Raw genomic sequence first — 11716 nt, 5'->3', positions numbered from 1 at the left:
TGGAAAGTGAAGTGTTTTATTTTGGAAATGGAGAACCAGGAAAAATGAAACAGGGAAGAAGGAACAGCCAATACAGTCTCAATCTTGCTGGATGGAATGCACTTTAGAAGTGTTTGCCTGAGGGATGGAAGAGGAAAGCCACCAATTTCCATCATCCATTGGTCAAGAGTTGCCCCATGTGGGTATTAACTTTCTTGAACTTCCAGATTTGTTAACCCTCAAGCACTAAGGGTTTTTCCAGGCTCCCCTCACATCCATAGTGGAGAAGCCCCAGGACAAGAAGTGCGAGGTTGGTGGGGCCGCTGATGTAAGATGTTATCAGGTTACACTTGTGTCAAGCTGGTTGTCACTGCCATAGCTGGAATGCCAAAGGGGTGTGTTGTGGGCACAAGAGGTGATACATATAGGAAGTTCTGGCAAGCACTCCTCAGACTTCCCTGGTGGTCCAGTGGTTAAGACTCTGTGCTTCCAGTGCAGGGGGCACCGGTTCAATCCCTGGTCAGAGAACTAAGATCCCTCATGTCGCAAGGTGTGGTCAAACAAAGAAAAGACACTTCTTAACTCATTTTAAGAGACTAGAATAACTTTGACTCGAGAATAAGGACAGTATAAGGAAAATTACAAGCTAATCTCACCCATAAACACAGACATAGAAATCTTAGACAAAATATCAGCAAACCAAAATCCAGCAACGTGTGAAATACTAACCTATTAAAAAGGGTAAAGAGCCACATGCGTGTGTGTGTACTGAGCTGCTTCAGTGGTATCCGATTCTTTGTGACCCTATGAACTGTGGCCCTCCAGGCTCTTCTGTCCTATGGAGTCTCCAGGCAGGAACACTGGAGTGGGTTGCTGTGCCCTCCTCCAGGTGATCTTGCCAACCCAGGGGTTGAATCTATGTCTCTTTATGACTTCTTCATTGGCAGGCAGGTTCTTTACCACCAGTACCACCTGGAAAGCCCAGAAGAGCTGCACAACTATCTAAATAGATACCCGCCCCCACAAAGTGTTCAATAACATGTAATATTCATTCTTGATTTTTTTAAAAAAAATTTGCAAACTTGGTATAGTTTGGAACTTCCTAAACCTGATAAAACATACATAAAACAATATACTTAACAATGACACTTTAAAATATTTCTATTAAGATCTAAAAGAAGATGAGAATGCCCATTATTGTTAGATTGAACGACAATGAAACATACATTCTTCTCGAGATCACATGAAATGTTCACCAACCTATACCACACCCAGGCCTTAAAACATACCTTAAGACATTAAAAAGAATTTAAATAATGCAAGGAATGCCTTCAGACCTCAGTGGAATTAAACTAGAAAACAACAAAACATGGTTGTAAAATTCCCTATTCAACATTATAATGGAAGTCCTAGACAGTTGATATAAGTCAAGAAATATAAATGAAAGCTATGAAGATTAGAAAGGCAGAAATTAACTGTCTTATCTGATGGGAAAATTAAAAGGATGAAAAGAAGCAACCTACAATAATAGCAAAAATATAAAGGTTCTAGGACTAAATCTAACAAAAGGTGTTCAAGTTCTTCAAGGAGAAAAATATAAAATTCTATGGAAATATATTAGAGAAGATCAAATAAATGGATAAAGACACCATGTTCTTGGCTAGGGTGACTCAATACAATGAACATGTCAATTATTTATAAATTGAATTATGAATTCAAAGCAATTCCAATAAAAACCCCAACAGAGTTTTTCTTGGAACCGGGTAAGCTAGTTCTAATATTTATTTGGAAAATCAAGTGCCAAATGCAGACAAAATAGTCCTAATAAAAAAAGAACAAGGTGGGATACTCACTCTATACAACATTATCATAATATAAAACTCTAATAATTAATATTATGAGATATCAGAGCAGAGAAAGATAGATAGATCAGTGACTCAGAAATAAAACATACATATATGGAGGCTTATTTGTAACAAAATAAGTATTGCACATAAGTGAGGAAAAGACAGACTATTGAATAAGATGGAACAAATGATTATCCATTTAGAAAAAGATTAAATTGGATCGCTACCTCAAACAGTACACTCAAACCCATTACAAGTTGATTTAAGCCTTAAATGGAAAAGCAAACCTAGAAAACTCTTAGTAGATAATATAGACGACTACTAATAGGCCTTTGACGTTAAAAATGGATTTATTTTATACTTTGGGTAATAATCCAGTACTACATCATTTATTTTGTTGTTAAAAGTATTCCAGTTTTAGCATGGGGAGCTCTGAAGGCTGCTGTGTCCCTCAGGAAAACTATCACCATTGTGGGGGGTTTTGAGTATTTCCTTACTTTCTGGCACTATAAGATGTTCCAGGCTCATCTGGTATATTTCCTACCTAGTCCTAGAATCAGCTATTTCTCTAAAAATTCATGGTTCTTCAGACTTTTGGACTATGTGGGAGAAAGCGAGGGAGGGATGATTTGAGAGAATAGCACTGAAACATGTGTATTATCATATGTAAAATAGATGACCAGTGCAGGTTTGATGCATGAAGCAGGGCACTCAAAGCACATGCTCGGGGGCAACCCAGAGGGATGGGTTGGGGAGGGAGGTGGGAGGGGGATTCAGGATGGGGGGAGACATGTGCAGCCATGGCTGATTCATGTCGATGTATGGCAAAAACCACCACGATATTGCAAAGTAATTAGCCTCCAATTAAAATAAATTAATTAATTTTAAAAATTCCTGATTCTTTTAATTAATTTATTTTGAGAGTTATGTTTTATTCTGTGGAAATTTTTAAGGCTTCAAGCCCAGGAGATAGCATCTCAAGTAACCCGGAGAGAACTGCACCAAGGAAGTGAGGGGAGGAACCAGGTAATATAGAAGTTTTGCAACAAAGGGCATGTAGTCTGAACATCAAAAGACTATTGCTAATTGAAGGAAGCCAGATATCTCAAGTTAAGGAATTTAGTGTTTTTCTTATATGGGAAGATGCAAAGAATCTGGACTCACTGAAATCATTCCTTTCATCATACATCTCAGCTATGCGGGGCCAGTATCTCGTGTTGTTCACATCCTGAGCTTCCTTGAGGCTCACCGTAGGGAGTGGCTGCATCTGATGGCTGCCAGATGACAGGTATTCTTCTCTTTCCTAAGTGCCCCTGGGGCTCAGGAACTAACTCACATTGGGCTGCAATGGTTTATGACTGTCACATTTTTGTTAACTGGTATGGCAGGAAATATTCCATTTCTCAGTCCCTCCCCATGGTATGAAATTCAACCAATATTTGGGAGACATTTTAAGACCAATTTTTGTCCCATGGTGCTGGGAGGCTCCTCCCAGACTGGGCAAAAGTTCTGGTTAATATGCCACTCAAGGTGTTAATTTTCAGATTAGGCCCATTAGTAGATGATTTAAGATTCTCTGGACCCTCTATCTTGTAAACTATTATGATCCAGAAGATATTTTCCTTGTTGTTTCTTCCCATACATAGAATCACACTATTATAATTATTTTCACATACAAAACTATATATCTGATCAATTGTTTTAAGTCACCTAGTCATCATTACATTCATTGGGGGCCTGGTTACACACTATAAGAAACAACAATCTTATAAAATAGACAAGATATAAATAATGTAGCTAGTAACACTGACAAAGTCATAGTGTAGCAGAGAGACGAGGCATAAACACCTGATTCTTTTTATTAGAGAATGGTATTAGAAATTAAAACCTTGGCACTAGGTCTGCTCATAGTTACTGGGGTACTGTAGACCCTCTCTGCAGATAGAATTAGGAAATATGTGTATGTGTCCTATACATGTGTATACATATTGATACATCTATAATTATTTCTATTATCTCTATTAAGTAAAACATGTGTTCATATTAATAGCTCCAACTCTCATCCAGAATTCCATGGTTTGTTCCGGCCTTGTCCCCTTGCTTATATTGACCTTCTCTCCAATAGCGGGAAACTAGGCTTCTACTATTCATGTTCCATAAATAAATATTCATGATAAATAAACAACTATCAATTAGTGATTGAATAAGTAAATAGAAGAAGATAAACAACTTCCATACAGAAGAATTCTAAATACTTTAGATCTTCCCCCGTAAAGAAAATGAAACATAACTTCCTACTTATTAAATGTGGTATGTGCATTATGACTTTCTTTGAAAGAACACAGAATGGAAAAGGATGGCAAATATAACTTTACAGCGGAGAAACCTAACAAACACTACCTCAGTGAGGGGATCAAAGTTACTGTCATCAGTGGTAGATAATATTAATAGCATATACTTTTCATATGATATGATGAAAATGGCATTTTATCCCTGTGGTCTTCTTCCTGAAAATCCATAATTCTGTCTAACCATTCTTTTCTGTGTGAAAAGAAATCAAACCCAAATTGAAGGGCATTCTGTAAATAGTTGATCAGTCCTCAAAACAGTGAAGATCCTCAAAAACAAGGAAAGTTTGAGAAACTATCATAGTCTAGAGGAGTCTAAGGAGACATGATGACTAAATGTGGTGTAGTATCATCCTAAATGGAATCTAAGAACAGAAAAATTAAGAAAATCTGAGTAAGATACGGACTTTTTTTTTCAATTTTATTTATTCATTTTTGGCTGTGCTGTCTTCACTGCTGCATGTGGGCTTTCTCTTGTGGCGAGCAGGGGCTACTCTCTAGCTGCAGTGCATGGGCTTCTCGTTGCTATGGCTTCTCTTGTTGCAGAGCATGGGCTCCAAGGCATGAAGGCTTCAGTACTTTCAGCTCAGGGGGTTAGTTGCCCTGTGACATGTGGAATCTTCCTAGACCAGGAATGGAACCCATATCCCCTGCATTGGCAGGCAGATTCTTAACCACTAGACCATCAGGGAAGTTCAAATAAAGACTTTGGATAACGATGATGTATCAATATTGGTTTATTAGTTGTGACAAATGCACTGTAGTAATAAAGGTGTTAACAATAGAGGAAACAGTGTGAGGTATGTAAGAACTGTCTATAAGACCCTTGCAACTTTTCTATAAGTCTAAGACTGTGCTAAAATTAAAAAGAAGGATTCCTTAACCAAAAAAGGAAAGGAGCAAGTGAAAAGAAAAAGACTCTCTACTCAATATTCTGCAATGACCTATATGGAAAAGAATCTTAAAAAAGAGTGTATATATGCATATGTATAACTGATTCACTTTGTCATACAGCAGAAACTAACACAACATTGTAAATTCACTACACTCCAATAAAATTTTTTAATAAATAAAAGAGAAAGATTAACAAAGCTGACTGTATTAGAATGGAGAACTTCAACTTACGAAAAGACCCCACCAAAGAACAGAAAGACAAGCCAAAGAGTGGAACAAGATATTTGCCATACTGATAACCCACAAGGGGTCAGTTTCAAGGATACATAAAGAACAACTTCGAGTCCATAAGAAAAATACAAATTTTCGCATAAAATGATAAGCAGAAGACATGAATAGGCATTTCACTGTAGAAGAAACACAGATAAACATGGTGTGTGTGGGGGTGCAAGCAAGGTGTCTAATTTCATCATTAATCAGGGAAAGACAAATATATGATACTGGTTATATGTGGAACCTAAAAAATATGGTACAAAGGAACTTATTTACCAAACAGATATAGAGTCACAGATGTAGAAAAGAAACTTATGGCTACCAAGGGAGAAAGGGCGTGGGGATAAACTGGGAGACTGGGATTGATATATATACACTACTATTATATATAAAATAGATAACTAATAAGGACCTACCGTAGAGTGGGTTTCCCTGGTGGAACAGCAGTAAAGAATCTGCTTGCAATGTGGGAGACCGAGGTTCTAGCCCTGTGCCAGGAAGACCTCCTGGAGGAGGAAATGGCAACCCACTCCAGTATTCTTGCTTGGGAAATCCCATGGACAGAGGAGCCTGGTGGGCTACAATGCTCGGGGGTCACAAAGAGTTGGACACAACTTAGCGACTGAACAACAGCAAGTGACAAAATTATAAAGACAAGGAAATGATTAACACAAAGTTTAGGATAATAGTAAAATATATGAGGAGAAACATACGGGAGCTTCTGATGTACAGATATTCTTCTCTTTCCAAATCTAGATATATGAGTATTCATTGTAATATTAGCCTTAGTATTTAACTATGCATGTAATAATATGTTCTTTTGTGTATTATATGTGTGTCCATTAGTCAGTAATGACTATCTCAAGGAAAGATGTGCTGATGACAAAACCATGATGACATATTTATTTATTATTTCTTTTTATGTAGCATGTGTGTACATATTTTTGATGATATGAGTGAGCTGGAAGCATTTAGTAGGTAGAATCCGTTGCTCACTTCTCCTCTCTGAGGTTGACTTTGTTATCCAGTCCATCCAATTTCTCATTTTAAATTTGTGTTTAGAAGTCTTCCTTTTCTTTCCAGTCATTGCAGGTAATCGTCATCATGGTCTTCTTCCAGAGTGCCCCCTGACTGAGGGCATTGTCATTCCTGAGCACATGCTTCCTCCTGACGTGGCGCAGTCAGATCTGCTGGACTCCATTCTCACTGGAACTGGATCTGTTAACAACTGGATCTCACTCCAAGTTCCCCGGCCCAATCTGTCCTTTCAACCGAGGCTGAAGATCACCACTTTCATGAGAATGTCTTGTCACCATCTTTGGGGGAATCTTGCCCACTCACAGCATCCCATTCTTCCCCTTATTGTTCTGCTGTTTATGTTCTGCCCATTTCAAGGCAAGAAAAATATTCTGCTTAGAAATCTGCATCCAGACCTAGGATAAAAAGATTCCTTTTCCCATCTTACCTTCAAATTCAACAAGATCATGATCAATGTTTTGCCTCCACGTTCTGTCAGAATAGAGCAGTGATTAAGTATTGTGGTTCTGGACTCAGGCTGATCTAAGTTTAAATCTTAGTCCTGCTATTTAACAACCGCATGACCTTAAGCTAGTTATTTAACCACTCAGATCCCCATCTTCTTCATGCATATAATAGGAATTTCTTTATTCCAGGTTCTTTTGTCGCAAGCGTCTTTGCCATAGACATCTTTGCCATTAGCATTTTGGACGCAAACATTTTCACAGCATAACTAATAGGCCGTAACCCAATTAAAAGATAAAATAACCTGTTGGCAGTTTGGTTTTAAATCTGTGGCACTGGCACAGTACCCTCATTTTTATATTATATAAATCTTAGCATTCACAATGGTCTGTACAGTGAGGAGATCTGGCAGGTTTAAAAAAGTGGATGATAACAACTGTGGATGGATATGGATTTGGTGGAAAATATAGTGATAAGACTCACTGAACGTGTGAATTAACAAACGTTGCATATTATACTAGAAAATGATAACATATCACTGTGCAAATCCTTCAGTGATTTGAAGTCGCAGAGTTGAGCCCACATTTCCCATAGAACTTTGGAACGTCTATCAACAGATACTGTAACATGCCAAGAACAACCGACAGTAGAGAGGCTCTCACAGGGCAATATAAAGCTCAGTGACAAATACACGTTCTATGATTTGGAAATGGATATCTCTTTCGATGAAGGAAGAAATTTTATGGAAAAAGAAAAAGTGCAATGCTGAATGAGGAAACAAATCAACAAGCCCCCAACATGCATAAAATAAAATACTAAAAACAAATGACCTGGAAGTCATGTGCTATGCACACCATGACTACGCACACATTTTATTTTTTTTATTATTTTTTTTTCAAATCTATAGATTTTATTATATAGTTACACCCAATTGTGTTTTTGCTATATACTTTTAACTTGAGGCATCTGTAAAACCAGTACACTAGATAAATCCTGAAATTCCACCAGCTATAAGCTATTTAAATATTGCTTATACAAAGTATTTGGGGTGGGGGGGAGGTGGACAAAGGCTTATTTACAAAATGGAAGTCAGATGCAGCAAACTTATGATTACCAGAGGATACAGGGGAGAAGGATACATTGGGAGATTGACACTGGCATGTACACACTACTATACATAAAACAGGTAAGAGTAGGAAAAGGCAACCCACTCCAGTGTTCTTGCCTGGAGAATCCCATGGACAGAGGAGACTGGCGGGCTACAGTCCGTGGGTTTGCAGATCGTTAGACACAACTGAAGCAACTTATCATATAACTAAAAAACTGTATAGCACAGGGAACTCTACTCAATACTTTGTAATGGTCTATATGACAAAAGAAACAGTGGATATCTATGTATAACTCATTCACTTTGCTGTATACCTGAAACTAACACAACATTGTAAATCAACTACACTCCAATAAAAATATAAAAAAGTCTTAAAGGAAAGCCAGCACTATATAAACAGCATACACTTAAATAAAGATCAATGTTTAACATACAAAGTAATGTTTTTTATTCACTGATAAGCTAAAGGTCCATTTCAAGATGTTTCTTTTGTATGCTTAATAAGTTTTATTAGCAAGCAAAGCCCTGTGAAGGATGGCATCATCTAGTCCTCAGACTCAGATTCATCTTCATCTTGACTAATCTGGAAGTAACGAAGCTCGTAAGTCTCCTTGTCAGATGCAGCCACACGAAGCCAATCACGAAGATTGTTTTTTTTTAAGGTATTTCTTGGTAAGGTACTTCAAATACCTTTTAGAGAACTGTTTCTCAGAAACGACTATGATTTTATTCTTGAAGCGTTCAATGTGAACGACATTCCCAAGATTTCCAGTTTTTCCATTCACTTTAACCTTCTCCCGCAGAAACTGTTCAAAATTTCCCGAATCAAAAATTCCATCTTCTACTGGATGAGTAAGATCCAAATTAAACTTCCAGGTTGACTTCTTAGGCTTCTTGTCTTTCTTCGGCGCCATCTTGAAGGCTTGCCCCGCGATGAGAGAGTACGCCCACATTTTAAATGTATTCAAATATTTTGTATTCCACGACAGTTTTTGTAATTTTGTTATTTCATGTTTCATGCTTTATTCAGTTCAGTTCAGTTCAGTTCAGTCGCTCAGTCATGTCCAACTCTTTGCAACCCCATGGACTGAAGCATGCCAGGCTTCCCTGTCCATCACCAATTCCCAGAGCTTACTCAGACTCATGCCCATCGACTCAGACTCATGCCCATCGACTCAGACTCATGTTTTATTATGTCCTTTTTAATGTCTTTTATTTTCTCTCATTTTATTTTTTTATGGCAAAACTGCCTTATAGTCAATTAGTTATGCAGTGAAAATGTTTGTGGTGAAAACCCTTGTGGCAAACATACTTACTAGCAAAATACCAGACATGATATTTCTTCCTACTTCACCGAGGTGTCACAAGCATTGAATTAAATAAAGCACGCAGTCTGAAATGCAGCGAGCACTCAATAAATGTCAGACATTATTCCCTTGTTTTTTGTCTTAATATTATTTTTTTTGGAAGCTGAGTTCTTCCTTGGGGTGAAATTATTTCTTGTTAACTTTCTTAGTGTGGTGGCATTTAGTCGCTTAGTTGTGTCTGACTCTTTGTGACCCTATGACTATAACCTACCAGGCTCCTCTGTCCATGAGATTTCCCAGGCAAGAATATTGGAGTGGGTTGCCATTTCCTTCTCCAGGGGATCTTCCCAACCCAGGGATCGAACCCATGTCTCCTGCTTTGGCATGTGGGTTCTTTACTCCTGAGCCACCAGGGAAGTCCTAACTCTGAAATAGTCATTTCTTGTACTTAGCCCCTTGCTGTCCCTTGGCATCAAAATGGGTTTCCAGGAAATTAACCTAAAATCTCACCAGGCAGATGGGAAGCCTGTCGACGTCCTTCTAGGCCCTTGAGCAGCCAGAACATTCTATACAATTTCTCAGTAATTCCTTATACTACCACATTCTTCTGTTCATCTTGAGTCTTTTCCTGATTTCAGTTCCTTTTACTGGGCTCATGACCATTTACTCATTCATTCTTCAATGAGGCTTTTAACTCCATGATAATAGCTGAAAACTTTTCATCCCTCTTCTTATTCACACAGAAGAATCTTAATTGGTTTGTCCCTCCCTTCTCTCTGTCATTCATACTCATTTCAAAATTTTTTAGGCTATAATAAAAAAAATCCAATGTTCAAGAAGTATCGATATTAAAATATTTAAAACTTACAAAAAGCATTATATTACAAAAACAACATTTTATAAACTTTTAAAATAACTTCTGACAACCAGGGCATGTTTTATTGTTCAAAACAAAAATCAAAAGAAAAGAAAAAAGAAAATAGTCTGCTAGTTGAAGTCTGCAACTCTACTTTAGAGCTTTATTCTGTCAGAACAAACCCCCGTTAGAATGCGATTCCTCCAGGAAGATGCATTCTGAGAGGGACAGCACCTTTAGACCAGGAATTTACAAACTGTGATCCACAGCAGACTAATTATATGGGATGCTAACAGATTTTTAAAATACATTTATTTATTTGGCTGTGCTGGACCTTAGCTGCAGCGCTTGGGATCTTTAGTTGTGACATGCAAACCCTTAGCTGTGGTATATGGGATCTAGTTCCCTGCTGCTGCTGCTGCTGCTAAGTCGCGTCAGTCGTGTCTGACTCTGTGCGACCCCATAGACGGCAGCCCACCAGGCTTCCCCATTCCCGGGATTCTCCAAGCAAGAACACTGGAGTGGGTTACCATTTCCTTCTCCAATGCATGAAAGTGAAAAGTGAAAGTGAAGTCGCTCAGTTGTGTCCGACTCTAGCGACCCCATGGACTACAGCCTACCAGGCTCCTCCGTCCATGGGATTTTCCAGGCAAAAGTACTGGAGTGTGGTGCCATTGCCTTCTCCTGACCAGGGATCAAATCCAAGCCCCCCCATGTATTAGGAACATGGAGTCCTAGCCAAATCCAAGCCCCCCCCATGTATTAGGAACATGGAGTCCTAGCCACTGGACCACCAGGGAAGTTCCAACAGATATTTTTATACCAGTTACAAAAATGTTCTGTGATCCAATACGGTTAGGAAATGCTGGGTGAGTAGCTCACTGTAGATGGCAAGAGAGTGAAGGTTCTGGACCCTTCTTGCCTCTCAGATCTCACCTGGTACCACTTGTCTTCTCTCTGGTCTAGGCACTTGCCTTCATCTTTCAGACCCAAACATACAAAAGTTCACCCTAGCCTCAGCACCTGTGCATTTGCTAGTCCCTCTGCCAGAGATGCTCTTCCCAGATTCTCACATAGCTGGCGTCTTCTGATTATTCATTCAAGTCTTGGTTCAGATGTCACAAATGACCACACCCTTTAACACTTTGTAATAATCTTTAACACTTTTTTTAAACTTGTGTATCTGTTCCACTGATTAAAATGAAAAACCAAAAAGTAAAATAAAATAAAATAAAATGAAAAACCATCTATCCTATTCATGGCCATGGCTCTGGTGGCTAGAAAGACATGTGGGACACTGTAGAAACTCAATAAATATGGAATGAGTGAATGAATCAACATTAAACAGGTTTCTTCCACACAAGACTTCTCAGGGCCTGCATGAATCTGTACTGGAACTCTCAAAGCAGGAAATGTAGTATCCAGGCTTTTCCAAACCTAAGTGCTCCCTGGAGCGCTGATTGGAAACTTTTTTATTGCTTATACTTTTGTAGATACTGCTTCAGGTTGTATAAATGAGTTTATACTTAATGAATTTTTGGTTGTCTGAAGGCTGGTTTAGAGGATTAAGAGAGTCAAGATGACCCATGAAGCTACAGGTAGGAAAAAGATGTATAGAAAAT

The 11716-nt window shown here is 38.4% G+C and overlaps 1 pseudogene; it reads right to left on the bottom strand.

Moving 5' to 3' along the window:
• Positions 1-8355: 8355 nt before the first annotated feature.
• LOC139183101 (ribosomal protein eL22-like) lies at positions 8356-8891 on the bottom strand (annotated as a pseudogene).
• Between the last annotated feature and the right edge of the window lie 2825 nt (positions 8892-11716).

Source organism: Bos indicus, chromosome 5, assembly GCF_029378745.1.
Source record: "Bos indicus isolate NIAB-ARS_2022 breed Sahiwal x Tharparkar chromosome 5, NIAB-ARS_B.indTharparkar_mat_pri_1.0, whole genome shotgun sequence".
Lineage (NCBI taxonomy): Eukaryota > Metazoa > Chordata > Mammalia > Artiodactyla > Bovidae > Bos > Bos indicus.
The sequence above is the reverse complement of the archived record's forward strand: the minus strand, read 5'-3'. Positions and strand labels throughout refer to the sequence as shown.